The 19,722-nt window shown below is 47.7% G+C and overlaps 1 pseudogene; it reads right to left on the bottom strand.

Annotated features, from left to right (window-relative positions):
- Positions 1 to 7,742: 7,742 nt before the first annotated feature.
- The window catches only part of LOC118708913, a 21,984-nt pseudogene continuing 10,004 nt past the window's right edge, over positions 7,743 to 19,722 (bottom strand).

Raw genomic sequence — 19,722 nt, 5'->3', positions numbered from 1 at the left:
GTTAATCTCCACCATTTTTAAAGCTCATTCTGTACACAGAAAAGAGTTTTAAGCACAGCCCAAAACTATGCGCACTCGTTTTGAACTGGCCTTTTCCCTTTACTGAGCACAGAAATTCGCCCTCGAGCTCTTCTTCCATACCCGATGCCGCCACGGACCCGATGCCTCCACGCCAGACCAGGGCCCCCGGCCCAGGCCCCCAGAGTGAGGCTGCTGCCGCCGCCCCAGCCACGCTACTCAGGTGGCCCCCAAGGAAAAAGCATGGGTCGCCCCAGTGGCTTCCCGGCTCCTCCTCCCCTTCTCCAGGCAGCCAGCAAAGTAAACCCAGGTACCTGCTCCCCGAGCAAGGCCACCACTGCCCAGCCACGCTTCAGCGCGCAGACTGAGCCCCATGGAAGCCCCCCACTCCGACCCAACACCACCAGGGGCCCCCTGCACCGCCACTCCGGCACACTTTACCATGTTGCCCGCAGATACCAAACTCAGACCTGGGAAAGGTTTTCGCAGGTTGTCCTGGGAGAGGTTACCATCCCTCTCCCCACATGAGGGTCCCTCTAGGGTAGGGGTGTCGAACTCAATCAGAGAAGGGGCCAAAATCTAAAATCCAGCCTAAATCGCGGGCCGAATGGTTTACTGAACAGTCATAAACTGTCATTGTGATGGAAATGCAGCGGAGTGCAGTGATGACAGCGTGGTGCGGGCCACATTGCAAGGCCTGGCGGGACGGATTTGGCCCGCGGGCCTTGTGTTTGACACATGTGCTCTAGGGCCTTCCCGGGAGGTCAGAACGTCTTCTGACCTCCTGCCCGTGGCCTTCATGGTGCGTCCACCAGGCGTATTCTGGCACCAATTCCATGAGGGGTTTTACGTCCCCCCCAGAGCACACACACAAGGACACAGACACACACACACACCTACCGCGGCCAATCGGGCTCTCCGGATCAGAGTCCCTCATGGTCCTGGCTGGGGATCCCACACGAATCCCCATATGTTACGCCCAGACTTCGTGATCCCCAAGGACCACCAGGGAGCCAAGTCCGATGCAATAAACAAAAGAGCCCTTTCCATGCTAGCATGGGCTCTGTCCCACTCACGCCAGCAGCATGGCGGAAGAGAGCGCCAATTTCACCCAGTCCAGGGGTTTTACTTCGGTCGGTGGTGATGTCACTGCCTCGGCTAACCCTGATTGGTTGGGTGAGGGCTAGGGATAACTCCGCCCTGCCCTTTCAGTCCCTCTGCAGAGACTTATAATGCAGCAGCCAAAGTCACTCCCTGAACATAGGAAGGCCCAATATCAGCACAAATACAGATGGACTCAGGAATTGAGCCTTTTGTTCTGTAGGGGCGTAGAGCCTCCTGACATGTTCTATTGGCATTCTCAAAAGCCAGTTGCTTCACTAGCAGAGATCCCGCATAGGGATCTCCAGCCACTCTGCCTACTGCCTGAAGCAACCGTGCCACAAGGTCCTGCTAGGGCTTCTGGCCCCTGTATAATTTTTGTAATGTCCATGGTCTTTTCTCCCTTAGTGGGCAGCTCCCTCCAAGCCGTAGTGCCACAAATATTTATCTGCTGATAAGCTGGCAAAGGGAATATCATCTGAGCCTGTAAGCTGTGACACGCCCCAGTTCCTATTAACATTTCAAGAGGGATAGGCACACCATGTTGTTGATTTCTAGCTGCCTGTTCTGCACTAAGTTCAGTCCATTCAGGCGCCAAATGTGGTGGGTGCTTCTCCTTTTTCAGTGTCCGGCACGGAAAGGGAGAAGGACAGGTTTCTGAGTGGAGGAGCTGGGGATTAAGAAATAAGAGACAAGAGGCTGAAATAAACCTAAAAGCTGGGTGCCGGGTGGAGACTGTCACTCTGATGGAAGGACAGTCACACAGGCAACACAGCACATTTATTTATCCTCCAAAATACAAAGAGGTTTCACTGGGAAAACTTAGGATCAAAGGAGCTTGGGTGGGCCCAGGTCCTATTCATTCCCTCCTTCTGAGTGCTAGACTGGATTTACATCTCAAAGCCCTCTCCCGAAACCTGGACAAAGGTAAATTAGGACTGATAACACCCCTGCCTTCTTGCTATTTTTATTTTATTATTTTTATTTTATTATTTATTTATTTTTTAAATCAATCTTTATTGTTCATATTATTACAAAGGTTCCTCATTTCTTTACCAGCTACAGGACTCTGCTAGTGCTGAGGGCTCAGCTGATAAGAATTAAAAGAATGTCCATGTGCCTTCCCAGAGGGCCCTCTACATTATAGAAAAAGATAAATATGTGGTATGTTCTGGAGTTGACCCATTAAAGTATTTGGGAATGTCTCTTTGACAAGATTTGGATCACAAACCTTAAGATCTGTGGATGAATGTGCCATCACACTGAGATCAATCCCAACCATATTACCTCAATCAGGTCACTTGGGGAAGAGGTACTGATCTAGACTGCAGGGGTGGTCCTTCCCAGGTATGGCTTATGGTTGTATAAACTGATCTGTCATAGGGATTGGAGGCCCACGAGGATAAGAGACCCCCAGACATATCTGTTGTAGGCCATGAGTCTGAAACCCCGTTATGCATTCCACACAGAGGTACCAGTCCCTCTAGGTTGCTGGGTACAAAAGTTTTAGGTGGTTCATAGTCGTAAGCATCCACAATGTTTGTAGAAGGTACAGGTAAAGGAGTCCCCTTCTTTGCTGAAATGGTTTGATTGATGCTTCTTGTGCCAGACTTGGCTGACTTTATAGCAGCTGTTTCCTCCTTTTGACCCTCTGGTTCTTGAACCAAGTCTTTATTACTAGCTCATCAAGTTGAGTGTCTGGAGTAAGCTCTGCTAAGGTATTCCAATGCAGGTACATGGTCTTTTAAAATGTATCTTACAGTAATTCTCAGATGTTCTGAACTAAAGCTTGTGAGATATAGGTGAGCAGGCCTTGGCTTTTCGGTCATAATTCCTTTCACAAGTAATAGAATGCTTCCGAGATCCTGAATTTTGTCTGTGTTCCTACTGGGTTTAAAGGTCTAATATGTCCTCATTTGATATTTTAAAAATAACTGTTAAGCTTGGGCATTGTCTTCCCTCAAGTTATTTTCAGGGTATAGTCCCATGTGTTCTTTTTTTCTTTCTTTTTTTTTTTTTTTTAAAGGTAGATAATATGTAAAAAACTAAATATTAAGTGGAGGTTTGATTCCTTGAGACAAGGAGATCAATACCAGTTGTCAGTCTCTTGAGTACTCACGAAACAGCAACTAATTGTTCAGCAGCAGAAGGCTCTTTTGGTTTTTCATCTGACTTGACTAGAGCATCTATCTCTGTACTTGTCATTCCATAAACAACTTTTAAACTCCCATAATCGAGTTGTGTCATTTTTGCCTTCTTGAAAGGTGGTTCTTGAAGTGCATCTTCAACCTCTTGTTCTGTTACTTCAGCTTTGAGCTCCTTCGTGGTCCTATAATATTTAAATGTTCCTTCACGCTTCCTCTTAAAGGCAGTTGCGGCCCTGAAGAGATCTGGAAATGATTGCAGAACCATTAAATTATGGCCTTCAAGTTTGAGTATCTTCAAGTACGGAAACCTGTCTTCAGGATGCTGTTTGATTAGCCTTCTCTCCAATTTAATGAATTTCACTGCATCAGCAGAGACTTGTCTAATTGACATAACTCATGAGAAGCCATTTATAATAAGGGATTTCATCGCTACATATGGGGTCATCTCAGCAAATGATGAGAACAATCTTAGCTGTGTGACAAATGTTCTCCTCCATGTGTTCTTATTCTGTATTACCAATAGTTTTGAAGGGAGCGTGGAGAGACAAGGAGCAGAGGTAGCTGCAATTGTCTTCAGCTCCTCTTTCTCTTATCCCTGATAAAAACTAAATTTCCTAACACAAGTGTAAAGTAGAGTGGCAGCACCACTACTCCTGCACTTTAGGGCTATTCTGAAGTAAAATAAGGGTGATTTGTTGGTCTGACAACCAAGACAGCTATTGAATGCCTAATGGGAAGGGAATTGACACAGCATGGGTATGCTGGACAAAGGGATGATTTCATCATGCTGCTCAAAACAGCATGCAATTCAAGCTTATTATTTCTGGAGTTTTTCATTTAATATTTTGGACCATGGTTCAGCCTCAATTTTCTCTAAGGCAGGACAGATCTCAGTGATAGACATTGAGGATATTATGGGGAAAATTGGTACATGATGGGGACAATGCTCTTAGTTGACACCTGCACTTTCACTGAGAAGGTGGGGGCCTGATCTGAAAGGCACAGGCAGAGAATGTTGAACCCATCTCAGTCAACATGGTAACCCACCACTGAGCTCACCTCGGTTCAGTGAGCTGGAACGACTCCCATTGAGGATGTCACCAGTGGCTGCAGGACATCCTCTTGATCCTCAGGGATGAGGTCATGGTACTTCTGGGGTGCTCTCTGTCCTGACTGCCCTCACAGAAGGACCGTTTTCATCCCAAGGTGTCTGAGGTTGCTGCTTAGCACCATGGGATGACATTTCTGAGCTTGAATTTGGCTCTTCATGTGATTATGAATTTCTTCCTTCAGAAATCAGAGCTACAGACTTTTTTCCTTATATCATTATTTTAACACCATTGATTAAAGCATAATGCGCTAGGTTCTCCTACTTTCTCAGTGCCTGTATCTTCCTAAAGAACTCAGCGTATTGTGCATCTGGTGCTTCTTGTCTCTCTTCAGAGGTTGGTTGCTGCTGAGCTTGCAGTGGTGGGCGCACTTCTGGATTAAGTCCTGGTCGAAGCTCGACCACATTACTACTGATGTGTGCACCAACAAGTCTTGAGAAGTTTGTTTGTGTAACTTTGACCTGGATGTCCTGCATTGTCTTTAGCTTGTTCATTTGCTCAATCATTGTTGGGAGTAGCGAGACATGATTCCTGATTTCCTCCAAGATGACTAACGTCTTTGATAGAATATCCATTCCTATCGCTGATGGTTCTTCCTCCTTTGGTGCCTCTTCCACTATCTGTGTATGTATTATCTCCCTGATGTGCTCAGTATTCTCCACTTCAGAACCGGAAATTTGTGATGGAGTCGGACTGTCTCGGGGTGATTCCGAAAGTGTTTCACTCAGAGGATATATCTCCACACCCTTGAATTCTGCGGCAGAGCTACAGACTCTGTTATTGGCAGGCACGAGTTGTTTGCAGCTCCTGTCAGTGGGGTTCTATCAAGGCTGCTTCAGAGGGTTGTGCTTTGTGTCTAAGGTTGAGCAACCATCTGAGATTTTGGTGAAAACTGAAGGGCTGAGAAACAGATTGAAGGAGCTTATAATGGAATGCAGGCATCAGGAGTGTGATTGCCTTCCATAGCTGTGCCCAAAACCAGTTGGCACAAAGAATGTGCCATGGAACCATGCCTAGCCTCTGCCACACTAGCCCCAAAGAATGACACACCTCCTGGGTTCTCTTCTTAGGAGAAGAGAGATATGGGCTCAGTGCCTACTAGAATAAGGCTACCACGATTCCAAAGCTGAATTCTTTGAGCTCTGGCCTATTTAAAATCAAGTGTACCAATTAAACGTGTTTGGAAGTATCATTTTGTTGAGCAGAGTCGTTGGTTAGAATTTGCATTCTGTGTGTGAGCCATACTGAAAATGGGTGCCAGCTTCTACAGGTAGGACGCTGAGGAAGAGAGATTAGATAGGATGCTGGAATCATCTTTCCAGAGAAGGTGCGGGGTTGCACAAATTTACTTTTGTCTCAGAAAATCGAGACCCAACAAGGTCCAGAGATCGCCAGCCATGTCTGCTGGTCATCCTGATGATTTTATTTATTTTTGAAAATCTAATGGAGTTTATTAAGTAATTCCTGAATAGGAAGCATCCCATCTATGAACTACCTCAAAGTGCTTTCAAGGGGTTGTACAAAATAGAAGTTTGAAGTTTGCTTTCAGAGAGTAAGGGAGAAAGAGAGAGAGGGAGAGAGATCAATGATGAAAGAGAATCACTGATCAGTTGCCTCCTACATGCACCACTTTAGGGGTCGAATCTGCAACCCGGTAAGTGCCCTGACCAGGAATTGAACCCTGATCTCCTGGTTCATAGGTCTCTGCTCACACTGGATGAGCGGGTAAACCATTTTTATTAATGGACTAGAGACTCAGTGCACGAATTTGTGCACGGGTGGGGTCTGGCCTGCCCTGCCCTCTGGTCGAACTCTTGGTAGACGGGAAAATTTGCATATTAGCCTTCTATTTATATAGGATATTAAATAATGTGGAAGAAAGGAAGCTGGTGCTGGGTCTTGTTTACACTTTTTTTGTTTACACAAGCTCTTCATGATACTTGCCTGTTTTTTGGGGGGGCATTTTCTTAGCAAGAGCATCTTCTAGTTTTTGGCTTTATCATAGTGGAAGCCAACTGCTCTCAATCTCCATACCTGTCTCACAAATTTTTTGGTGGTAAGGACAAGTTCATACTAGAGCAGTCCAAGAGGATGTTCCTTAAACAGCTCATGATAAATTTTATTTATTTATTTATTTATTTATTTATTTTTGTAACACTTCATTGCCAGGAAATAGAGTCAACTCCAGTTAATGAAGAAAAAGGAGCCCTATATACATGCCATTATTAAAATAAAAGCCCAAACACGTGAGGAGTCCTCCTGGTGTCCAGTTTTGCCGCGAGAAGGGGGTCCATTGTGCGAGTGCAGGGAATGCCATAGGAGAAGCACAAGGCAGCCACGAGTCACAGATGTGCAAGACAGGAAAAGCTATCCCAGTCCTCTGGGTGCCATGGCGCGCTGCCAGGAGGAGCATGGAGGCTGGGCCTGGTCCCTTGGAAAGTTCTGGCAGCAGTTCTTTTTTATTTTTATTTTATTATTTATTTTTTAAATCAATCTTTATTGTTCATATTATTACAAAGGTTCCTCATTTCTTTCCCCCTCCACCAAGTTCCCACCCCACCCTCTTCCCTTTCCCCACCCCCCATTGTCCTCATCCATAGGTGCAGTTTATGTTCAGTCTCTTCCCGCATCCACCACTCCCCTTTTCCCCTGAGAATTGTCAGTCCACTCCCCTCCAGGTGTACTGGTTACCAATGCAGACTTTGTATTAAAAGAAAACACAATAATTTCAAAGAAGCATCTAAAGTGCTTTATTCAAAGTAATGTCCATCACTAGCTACATATTTCCCCCATCTTTCAGGTAATTTGTGGATACCATCCCAATAGAACTTTTCTTGTTTCAAGGCAAACCATTCAGAGACCCAATTTTCCACTTCGTATGTTTTGAAGTGCTGCTCAGAAAGTGTCTGTCATCTATTAGAATAAGTGATATTCTGAAGGAACAAGGTCTGATGAATACAGCGGGTGGGTTAATACTTCCCAGACAAGATCTTTTAACGTGTCTTTAATTGCTTTTGAAGTGTGTGATGCTGTGTCATCATGAAGCAAAATTACTTTGCTATGTCTTCTGGCCCATCCTGGTCATTTTACGATTAAAGCATGGTTCAAGTTGATTATTTGTTGTCAATAGAGATCAATATTAAAGGTTTTACCTGGTTCTAGAAGCTCATAATTCAGCACATCTTCCTGATCCCACCAAACGCAGAGCATTGTCTTCTTTCTGAAATGATTTGGCTTTGCAGTCGATGTTGATGGTTGACCTGGATCAACCCATGATTTTTTTTTAATTCTATTTTATTCGTGTTTTTTACAAAGTAGAAGGGAGAAGGATAGAGAGTTAGAATCATTGATCAGGAGCCCCCCGAGCCTAGTCTCCGTACTGCACTTCGGCCTGCAGCTCCTGGGTGACATAGCCCACAGCAGTACCAGCAGCTTCTCCTGCAGCGCCTCGCTGCCATGACCAGCATGGTGAGCTTCACGGTGTCCGTCCACTCCAGGTGCCTGACGATGGCCATGACCTGGCTGAGCAGCTTCTGCTCAGCGGGCGGCAGCTCCATGAGGATCTGGAGGAAAGGCTTAAACTGCCAGCTCATCATCCAGGCCCCGAGAAGCCCCTGACGGCGCCCCCGACGGCCAGTCCCGGCAGGCCCCCTACCAGTTCCCTGACAAAGGCCACGACGCCGGTGACCAGGGTGCCCCGTCCTGGGTGCTTGACGGCCGCCTTCATCTTCCTCGCCTCTGAGAGGGAGCACAGCAGCTTCATGGCCTCGTCCACCATCAGGGACATGGCGCGCCGCCCGCTGTGGGAGGGAGGGTTCCCACACATCAGTGTTTCTGCCGGAAGTTCGCTCTTCATCATTGATGTTTCCATTATTCTAGCAGAATAGGTAATTGCGGAGGTTTAAGGTTTCTATTGCTAAAGTGTGAATACTTTAATATGTCAGGTATTTGTTGGTGCCATGTGTGGCAAAGGCTTCTTCCAAGCCTCGGACCTCTAATGGGACACCGTTTTTGTTGTTGTTGTTGTTGTTTTATTCAACAACTATTTATTGGTCATTGGAAATGGGTCAGGCACTTTCTGGGTTCGAGACTAGTAAACAAAACAAAAATGCCCTGTCTCCCTTAAACTTACATTTTAGTGGGGGAGACAATGATTGTGAAGTAAGATTGGGACATCATAAAGCATGTTCTAAATAGAGAAGTACTATAGAAATATGTGTAATGACAGACATATATACACATATTACATGCCTTTAAGAGAAGTCTTTGCCCACTTCATCGATATTCCTATCTCCCTCTCCCCCTCTCCCTTCCTCCATGAAACCAATAAAAATATAAAATAAAAAAATAGACACATTACATGGAGGAAGCTTCTGATGTGGAGGCCCCAGGTGTGGGCCGTTCTCTGGCGCAGCCTCGGGGGCCGGTGGTAGGTGCATGACTGGCGGTCTCCTCTCTTGCCCTGAGCACACACGTAGGGCTTCTCGCTGCCGGGATCCTCTCCTGGGCCAGCAGTTGGTTTTGTGGCTGAAGGTGCGCACTGGTGGCACCTGAAAGGTTCTCTTGCGCATGCACATGGAGGTCCAAGGCCTGGAAGAAGCCTTTGCCATAAACAAAGGTCCTCTCATTATTGTGTCTTCTCTGATGCAGCTGGAACCGAGAGAAATACCCGAGGGGCTGGGGACACTTCTCACGTAGGTAGGACTTCTGGGCACGGTGGCTTCTGTCTCCCGCCTCCATGGGCACATCTTGGTAAGGCCCTCCCTGGGACGTGGAGGCCCTGACTTGCTGTTCTGGAGCTGGGTGGATTCTCCAGGGAAAGCCCTCCCTCTTCAGACCCAAGACAGTCCTCTCCCTGGATAATGAGCAGGGAAGGTGTTGATAGTCTTGATAGGAAGGCCGCCATTTTCTTTCCCTTCATCTCATGGCCCTGTTTTCAGGGATGTATCTTGGAGTCCAGGAGTGTCCTTGTGTTGACCACGGTTGAGTTTGCTGCTGACCACTGCTCCTTGAAGTGGGCAACGATGTAAGGGCATATTCTCAGAAAAGAGGGCTTCCTGACCCTGTCTGTGGTTGTGGACCCAGCCAGGGGCTTCCTGCTCTCACCACTCAGGTCCTCCATGAATGCCTCCAGATCTCTGCCACCTGACTCCCACTTTTCCTCCAACGTGGCCCTGTCTATGCGGTGCCTGCTGAACACAAACTGTTCCAGCCCCAGATGGGAAATCCTCTCGTCCTTGCTGAGACTTTCTGGCTGCAGCCCCAGTGAAATGACTGATAGAGACTTTGCAGCTCCCACCTCACACACCTGTTTGTAAATGAGTTGAGCCCAGTGCTGGAAAGCTGACCTCCTCTCCTTCCTCTCTCTCCTCTCCCTCCTGGTGGGCAGGTCCTCGGCAAGATCTAAGCTCTAGGTTTTCTGACCCCGGACCATTCTTGGATGGTTCATTTGAGATGAGATTTTGAGACCAAAGCCATTCTTAACACAGATTTTCAGAAGGTGTCAACTTCCAGAATGCGCTCTCTGCTGGATTGTTTCTCTGGGAATCTGTTTCTCTGTAAGTGCTGCAGTTCAAACCCCATAATCCTGGCTCATAGCTGAGCTGCTGCGGGGCTCCATTGTCAGCCCTGGTGCCTCTCAGCACACGGTTCTTAATAGCCTCTTGGGGGTTAATATGACTTAAATGTGTTCTGCTTAGGTTCTAGCTTGCTACATTTTTCTCCCATCCAAGTACTAACCAGGCCCGACCCTGCTTAGCTTCCGAGATCAGATGAGATCGGGCCCGTTCAGGGTGGTATGGCCGTAGACTTGCTACATTTTTCTTGTCAGCTCTTGAGCTAACAACGGTTTCCTTCTGTCTTGACTGTGAACCATGTATGCTTTTCCTGCGCGTGCGCGGGCGGGGGGGGGGGGGGGGGGGGAAGAGTTTAAATTCCAATCTGACTTTTCATGTAGTCCCACCATGTCTAGCAAAGTTTGACTTGGGAAGTACTTTTTCTCTTGAAGCTCCCAGGACTAACTCTGAAGCAAGGGTGAGGTGTGTTTAAAACCCTTCTCCTGCCTTTATGTCCCCCCTCCTCCCACCCCTCCGGCATGGTGGTTTAGACACGTGCTGATGGGCCAAGTGGAGCAGCATGATGAGATCCCACACAGTCCTCTGCCCCACTCGGGACAGGGAGCACTTTGTCCGGTGCATCCAGGCTGTCTTAGCTGTCATTGCACCTGCTGCCCTGTACTGCATTGATTCTGTTGAGCCCTTATTTTACTCATAATGGCCCCATAGTGCAAGAGTAGTGATGCGGGCAATCCGGGTACACCAAAGAGAAGCCCTAAAATGGACGTATAGGAAAAAACATAGGGTTCCAGCTCTTCGTGGTTTCAGGCATCCACGGGGACTATCTTGGGGGTATCCCTGCAGATATGTGGGGACGACTGTACCTTCAGGAAGCTCTGAGGGGTTAAGAGCCATTTACTGGTAGCATGAAATGCCTCTATCTTGTGCTGCAGTCCATAGCTTAGGAGTTTCCTCTGGACTCGCTGAACACTGCCATCTGGTGTGTCAGAGGAGGAACTAGCAGAGATTCAACTTCCAAAAGGAAATGGAAGCAACAAAAAAACAAGTTATGGCTGCACCGATTTACCTTCCCACCGAGGGTGCACGTGGGGTCCCTTTCCTCCACACCCTGGATAACACTTGTGAGTGGGCTTTCTGAGAAAGTCATCCCAGCATGTGTGGGGGTGCCTCGCTGTGGTCTGGACGTGCATTCCCCCGGGGGTTAGTGATGGCGAACACTTTTTCATGGACACTTGTTCATTGGTATCTCCTGGGGAAAATGTCTCTTCTGGTCCTTGGCTCCTTTTAAAATTGGATTATTTTTTTGTTTATTTTTTTTTGCTACTGAGGTATAAATTCTGAATATCAGCACTGATCAGATATATGCTTGCAAATATTTTCTCCCTTTCTGTCAGTTGCCTTTTCATTTTGTTGATGATTCCTTTGCTGTAGTGACACTTTTTTGTTTGTAGTCCCATTTTTAAAAAAAACGGTTTGCTTTTGTGTTTTGTCTGTGCTCTTGGTGTCCAATCCCAAATCCATGATTGCCAGGACCAATGTCAAGGGGCTCCCCCTGTTTTTTCTCCTGGGAGTTTTTGGTCTCGCACTTACGTCCTGAATCCTTGTCAGGTTGATGTTTGTGTACGGTTAAGAGTGGTCCAATTCCGTTCTCTGGAGGGGGCTGTCCAGTTTTCCCAGCACCGTTTATGGAAGAGGCTGTCCTGTCCCCACTGTACGGGAAAGTTATGGATCCTCTTCCCAGAAGAGAAGGCTCCTCTGCCCAAACATAAGGTTGTTGCCAAGTTCAAGTGTTTCTGATCCCATGAAAGTGCATCACTGGCTCCCTTACAGGATGATTCCTAATTACCTTATTGCCCAGCCAGTGTGGCTCAGTGATTGGGCATTGACCTGTCAACCAAGAGACCACCGGTTTGATTCCTGGTCAGGGCACATTCCTGGGTTGTGGCCCCAATCCCCAGTAGGGCAGTGTGCAGGAGGCAGCCAATCAATGATGATTCTCTCTCATGGATGTTCCTTCTACCTGTCCCTCTCCCTTCCTCTCTCTAAAAAATCAATAAAACATATTTTTTAAAAATTACCTTATTAATTGCCATATTTTATATTTTTAACTTTCTCAAGGCCATAACAGACCCCCATAATCAAGCGCAGATTGTGAGTGTCTGAGGAAACATACATTCTTTTGAAGCCAGAGTGGTCACAACTGCTATTAATTTTTTTTTTTTTTAAGCAAAGAAGGAAGTGTTTAAAAGTGCAATCCTACCAAACATTTCTCCCTGTGTTCTTGTTTCAGTTGGAGACAACATGCACCTTTTAGTCATTCCATCTAGTCTGGAATCACCCTTACCCTCCATCCTCCCTCTGTCCTTAGACCAGCCCGTCCTGCTGGTCTCTCCTCTTGCTCCAGTCTGCTTTTCATCGTCTCGGCTCCCACCACTTTCCCTTTGGACTACCTACCACAAGAGTGTCCTCATTTGCCTTTCAGTCTCTGGTCTTATTTCGTTACTTTGGTGGGATCCAAGAAAATGGGATTTATTTAAAACCCATCTACTCGCAACGTTCCTCTTAAAACCCTTTGAGATCTTCTTATCCCAGGGTAACCTCCTGCCTCTTCCCATGGTACATTAAGTCTTTCAAATAGTGTTCAGCTCTTCTCTGATTCCCATGTTACTTCCAGAAACAGCCCTCTTTGTAGTTACCCATGGACAGGACACTGGAGCCCACTTCTGGGCCTTGCTCATCACGTTGGAAGGCAGCATGGTTTGTCTCTGTTAAAACCTAGGCTCTGGAATGATACCGTTCTAGGTTTCACTCCTTGTTCGGGTGTGTGCTGACGGCTCCTTGGGCAAGCTAGTTGTCTCGCCTCAGTTGTCTCACTTGAAAAATAGGGGGGCTAACAGTAGCTGTTTCATGAGCATGTTGCTACAGGAATTTAAAAGTCTGGACCAAATTTCAGTGTGTGTGTGTGTGTGTGTGTGTGTGTGTGTGTGTGTGTGTGTGATGGGGGTGCTTCCACACCAACAGTTCTGACACCAGTTGTGTCCTGTACTGGAAATTCAATTCAATCTTCACGCTAGATACCCAGAGATAACGTCCGACTCCACAAGTTCTGAGCTTAGTTCTACAAAACTATCCTTCCTCCACCCCCAGATGTACTCACCAGCCTAGGTCGCCACCTGCTTCTGACTCAATGGTTATAGATTGGAGATTCCACACCCCCTCTTTGTGTTCAGTTTGCTGGCATGGCTCACGAAGCACAGAAACATGTTACTCACTAGATCACTGGTTTATTACAAGAGGATATGACTAGAAACAGCCGGATGGGATGCATGGGACAGGAATGGGAAATGGTGCAGAGGTTCCCCGCCCTTCTGGTGAGTCTCTTTCCCAGCAGGTACATGTTTATAAATCAAGTAGCTCCCCGAACTCAGTCCTTTTGGGGTTTTAGGAGGGCTTTGTTGCCTTGGCATGTTGCATTAAATCATTGCCCATTGGCAACTGAACTCAACCTCCAGCCCCTCTGCCTTCCCGGAGGTTTTGGTGGGACTGAGCAGTGGTTGGTTCCACTGACCACCAGTCTCCATCCTTAGGTGAGGTCCAGTAGTTGCTTAGGAAATTCTAAGATTTAGGACTCTGCCAGAAATGGCCGAAGATCAAATACATATTTCTCATTATAAACTACAATGCCATAGGGGCTTCGTGGAAAGCAGGTAGCACGCTGGAAGGCAGTGAGACTTGGCGGGTGTTGGACATTATTTCCTCTGTCTAGAGCGCTCTCATCACTGAATTTATCCTCCTCCCTCTGTTTGGCTCGCTCCTTCTTAACTTTTGCCTCGGCTCTGGTATCTCAGAAGGCTCTCCCCAGGCCCCAGAGGCTGGGACCATGTCCATCCTTGCTCTCACTAGGCTGATCAGACTCAGCTCATCCGAGGTCCTTGGTGGATGAGACAATGTTTTCATCTCTGCATCTCTAGCTCCTCGCAATTTGGGGGCTGAGTTGCATAGAAATGTTAATTATCTTCCTCCTCAGCCTCTGACCGGGAACACGAGGACCCAGCAACACCCACACTCGTTTCCTTGGATCCTCTCACTTGTTACTTTCATTTATTTTGCAAGTGCACATAATCGAGGTCTATTATTCCTGTCTGTTTCTATCCTATTGGGCTTGACAGGTGACACATTGGGAGAGACAGGGCTAATGAATATGAATAGAGAGAACGTGGCAAACATTCTCTCTTCCTTAAAAAAAAGAAAAGAAAAGAAAAGAGGAAAAGAAAAGAAAAGCAGCCCTTTCCCATTGTTCATCAGCCTGGGAATGATGGATTTCGAAAATGGAATCAACCCCTTTTATTACAGCACATTTTCTAGGGCCAACTGAGGACCCCAATGCCTTCTGCAAGGAAAGTGAGTCTAGAGGGATATTGAAGACTGGTTTCTACCAGCCCCTTGCCCTTCACCCCCCCCCCCACCCCCTGCCCCCCGCCCTAACCCTCAGTGACTGGATGGTATACACACAGTTCCCAGGTCAGCATGGCCTCCAGGAGTTAGAGTGAGAACCTGGATGGCCAGGGCAAAAGGCTTATGAGCTTAGTCTCATGAATCAGACCCCTATGGATGCTGCTCAATGTTTGTAATGAATTGGAAATGAGTATCCCTTGTATAGGTGAAGAAATCATGGCTCAGGCAGATTAAATAATCTCCCCAGTATCACCCAGCTAGGACCTGGGAATATTTATTTTCCACAAGCGTTTTTGGGAGGAGAAAGCTATGCATGTAACACCCAGTGGCGTGCCAGCACCCAGAAATACACCACCTTTGCACACCTAGCTGCCTAAAATTCACCTCCCGCTTGTACAGTGTTCCCAGTAGTACGATTTTCAGGTTTTTGTGTCTCTTGTGCCAGATGTCCTGTTATCCCTCCCCACACCTATAGAGGGGATTTTCTAGATACCACTAGCCCTCTTCCCCATGACCTTCACAGTGGGCAGAGGAGGAAGAGGCAGTCCTGTCAGTTTAGTGATATGAGCACCTTGGGGGCCACCTGGCTGCCCATTCTCTCCTGGATTCACCTCGCCCACAGGATGCATGCTCTGTTTCCTCTGTGGACAGTTTTAGGGAAGTCCTTCCATCAAGTCAGTGGCTGGGCATCAGTCTCTACATGAATGCAAACTATCAGGGGACCCATCGTGACCACAGATATTCATGACGTTCTCCACTCTGGTTGTGTCAGCAATGAAGTTGACATGTGTAATACCATCTTTCTGACTTTGTGGTCATCTCCTGGTTGATTCCAACTTTGGGAATGGATAAAAGGGTTTTAAAGAGGCAAATTGAGCCTGGCCAGACTGGCTCAGTTGGTTGAGCATTGTCCTAGTTTGTTCCTGGTTAGGGCACATGTCTGGGTTGCAGGCTTGATCCTTGATAGGGGGAATGCAAAAGGTAGCCGACAGATGTTTCTTTCTCTCTCCCTCTTTCTTCCTTCCTGTCTCTCTATTCTCTGGTGAAGATTAAAAAGGCCAGTTGATAACACTACTCTTGATCCATTGGCTAGGAACTTTGAATCGCACCTGGAAATAAAAATAATAAGATGCAGGATCAAGGCTTTGGGTTTAGCCAGGGGATTAAGACCTCAGATTTTAACTCAATAGCAGATGGTGGACCAGAGAGTTTTTCTTCCCTCAAGTGAGGAGCTGTTTGTACTTGATGAGGACTTAGCAGAAGCTCGGTGATGCTCTGTGGCTGATCTTACCTGCCTGGGCATGAGCAGCCATCCCTTGGCGAAGAGTGGCTGAGGCAGAGGTGTTGGGAAAAGTGTCTGAGTTTTGGTTAAGGCTCCCTTCCCAATAGGCAAATCTGTCCTGCATAACTGACTAGACATTGATAGATGTCCTTGTTTTTACTGTTTCTTAGCCAAACCTGCAGGCCAGAACTTTAAGCTGAAAGGGCAGCTGGAATTCCTGCGGGGCTGAGAGCATTCCTGTAGGCTTTATAGAAGTCACATGAAGGTAGCCCTGTACCAGCTGCCTAAAATTCACCTCCCGCTTGTGCTGTGTTGAGTTGCCTTGGTTTCCTGGCTCCTGGTGGGGTTCTTTCTTCTGGAAGGTAGGAAGCTCACCTGAGAACCTGGTTCAGGTATAGTGAATTAAGGCTCTACCAGATGATGATGATGATGATGATGATAATAAAGATGATGATAAATAGCATTATCATAGTCTAGTCCAACCCCCATATCAGACGTCTTAGAAATGTATTTTGCTCCTAAAACAAAGCATAGTTCTGAGAGGGTGGAGAGCAAAGTCCCAAAGAGACAGAGTGGAGGGAAGGGAGACAGAAGGAGAGGCCGGTCTCAGATCAAATGCTGGCCTCCAGAGACAGCTGACAACCAGTTTGATGGCTCCCTCTGCTGGTCCTCCCCTTGAGCAAAAACAGCCGAATGAAGCTGGTTTGAAAGATTGTTAAACTTAATAACACGGCAGCATCTGTACTCGACTAAAGGCAGGAAGCAGAAACAGTGCCTGGAAAATAAGTTTTTATTTCTCTAGATTTTCAACGAAGCAATACATTCAATGGTAAAACATGTAAGGACTAGGTTGTTGCAAGAATGCAACACTTTTTGTTAAATACAGGAGAGGCTACCTGGCTGAACAGAGACGCTTTTAGGGATCTTGTATAATGACATCAAGTGGAAGCACTGGGAGGGCTAGAGCCATCTCTGTGCTTCCTGGGAACCCTGGGTGCTGAGCCTCTGACCCTGCCCCCTGGGCCTACACCCTCTTCACTCCTTTCACCACGAGGCAAGCAAACACCATCAGAACCCTTTTAGGGTTCACTTCAACCAGGATTTCCAGAAGGGCAACACTCCTGCTCCCATTTCCCGGGCCATAGAGATGGCATACTTGACACTGGGGTGTTTCTCTTCCTCGTTCAGGCTTTGTCTTCAGAGCTCAGAGCTCATGGGAGCTGGCTGAATGGCAGCGATGAGACCCAGGACAGGCAACTCGCACTCCTCTCAGGGCCCTTGAATGGATGAACATTTCTTCGCTTCCTCCAACGTTTCTTTTACCCAGTCAACAATAATGTCATTATTGGCCTTTTGCCCACTTCCAATTTCTTCCAGAATATTCAGTGTGTATCTGTTGAGCTGCTCCGCCCACCTGTACTGCTGGGTTTGGAGTCTAGTCCCCTCCTTGCCACTGGGACTTTGGCTTCACCTGCTGAGACCAGCTGAGGGGAGATCTGGTGCCCTAAAGTGGGGTGTGTGTGTGTGGGGAAGACTGCACAGCTGGGCTTTTCAGACTGTCTCCCGGGAGGTTTCCGGCTGGGACCCGGATGGGACGTGGGCTGAGCTGTGAGGCTACATGGCAGGGAGGCAAGTCCAAGCTCCCTGTGAGCTCAGCCCCTGCCACCTTGGGAAGGAGAAGAGCGCCAGATCTCAGCTTTCAGGAGAGGAGAGCTGAGTGAGCTCTTCACCGACTGGGCCTCAACAGCACGTTGGTTTTCATCTTTCCAAACGGATTTCTCTCTGACCAGGATAGCTGGTCCAGCCCGAGGATACTCCCCTTCAGTTCCCCATCACGTCCCTCTTGATGCCTTCCCCCACTTCCCTTGCTTCGTGTTACCATTAATTATAGCCCTGGGCTCTGCATCTGGCACCTTCTCTGATAACAGTGTGCTCCTTCCCCACTGCCCATGGGTACCCTTTCCTCCCTCTGGTTTTCTAAGGGTAAGAGCAGTGCCCTGGCAACATATAATCCCCCACCTGGAGGTGGGGGTGGGGTGAGTCAGAGCAGGTGCTCTGGGGAAAGGAAACAATTAGCCAGAGGAAGGGACTGATGAAGTAGTGTTTTAGGCCAGTGCTTCTCACGTTGTCCTGTGCATACAGGTCACTCGGAGATGTGCAGGTTCTAATCCAGGAGGTGAGCGAAGGGACCAGAGACTGTAGTTCTTACAAACCCTTTGCACTCCGAACCATTCTGGACATTGGCCACCAGCTACTCTGAACCATTCTGGACATTGGCTACCAGCTACTCGACGCTACTTTGCGAAACGTGCATTGAATTAACTCAATTCCCCGTAATCACTAATAAACTGCAATGTCCCCTGAGAGGGGACATCCGAGTGATATGCTAGGATTCCGATGTCCCCTGAGAGGGGACAGTGGAGTGCAAAGGGCAAAATATCCGGCGATGCTGATGCTGTAACACTGAGGCTAGTAATCAATACATTTGGGCACAGAGAGAGGGAGGTACCTGCTCAGAATCATAGTTCTTTTGGCAAGTTGTTTATCAAATGTCCCATGTGCTTCCCCTACATGTCCCAATCTCCTGCAGTTGAAGCTATTCAACTAACTCCAGCCAACAGGCTGCTGGGGACATGGCATATGTCACCTCCCAGCTGTGGCCATTAGGAGCCAGCCCTCCCTGCCCCTCCAGCCCTCTCTTCTCTGTTGTACCACTCCGATTCTCAGCCCTGTTGGAATAGAAAGGAGGGCATCGGTGGACAGCAGGGCACATGGGTACCCTATCATCTGAAATGTGGCCCCCAAAGTAAGATTGGCAGGAGTGCTGCCCAACTGAAAGGGCCTGACACATGGGGATACAGACATTACCACTAAATTTAAACCACTGCAAGTTTGAGTTTTGTAAGCTGATTATTCTGACTGGTATGTGAAAGATGAGACAGAGGGCCGAGAACCAGGACCACAGGCTTCATTCGAGGAGAAGGACCCCTGCCGGGCTGTCTTGCAAGGGGAGAGTAGCAACACATGCAGAGGGGAGCATGCCTTTAGAGGGGAGGAATGGGGAGGGGTGGAGCTTAGGGTACTCGGCAAGCACTGATTGGTGGTTTCTTATAAATCACATGATTAGGCACTTAGGAATCAAGGGTTTAGGGTATTTGGCAGGTGCTGATTGGTTTGATGTACAGTCCATATAAGGTGCCTGGTTAGGTGCTCAGGAATGTCCAGGCCACAGGTGCAGATTACATCATACTTCATCCATCAGTTGGAGCAAGGGAGGAGGATCTCTCAGTATGACTTGCACGGAAAAACGCAGTTCGGCTGCCTACTGCAGGGAAAGCCAAACTCCTGAGGCAGATGCAAAAGGAAAGAGGTTTCCTTCAGCTCCTAGATGTAAATATTTCTCTTTCCACGTCCAGCGGGGCTAGAGAGTGGGTCCAATTCCTGAGTAGGAGCGGCTGGGGATTGAGAAAAGAAAGACACAGATAGAAGGAAAAAGCTGGGACCGGGTGGACTGCTGTCCTCTTCTGATGGCGAGGACAGTGACCCAGAGCGGATGCAGCCTGTTCATTTTATACCCCAAATACCAGGAAGCTTTCACAAAAAACTTAAAGGAGCTTGGGTGGGCCCGGGTCATATCCATTCCCCCATTCCCATATTCATTCCCTCATTCCCTGTGCTAGACTGGATTTACATATCAAAACCCACTTCCCGACACCTGGGCAAAGATAAGAGTCAACACTGAGAACACGTCTGCCTTTTTGATAAGATGTGTAACCAAGACTAGACTTTGCCTGTCTCCTTGTGTTCAGCTGACAATTATTAAGGAAGAATGCCCCCGTGCACACCGCCCGCATGACCTGGGAGAATGCTGAGCTCCTGTCTCAAAGACCAGCTCCCCTTCCTGCTCAAGCCCGTTCTTATAGGGAGAGGGAGGGGAGGGTTTCTCCCCTGTCCAATAGGGGATAGATTTTGGTGTTCTTGGGTATTGTCCATTCATCTTTCCAATTTCGGCGCACTCAGGCACCATTTTAGCC

The sequence above is a fragment of the Pipistrellus kuhlii genome, unplaced genomic scaffold, assembly GCF_014108245.1.
Source record: "Pipistrellus kuhlii isolate mPipKuh1 unplaced genomic scaffold, mPipKuh1.p scaffold_m20_p_1, whole genome shotgun sequence".
Classification (NCBI taxonomy): Eukaryota; Metazoa; Chordata; class Mammalia; order Chiroptera; family Vespertilionidae; genus Pipistrellus; species Pipistrellus kuhlii.
This window is presented reverse-complemented; position numbering and strand designations above follow the sequence as displayed.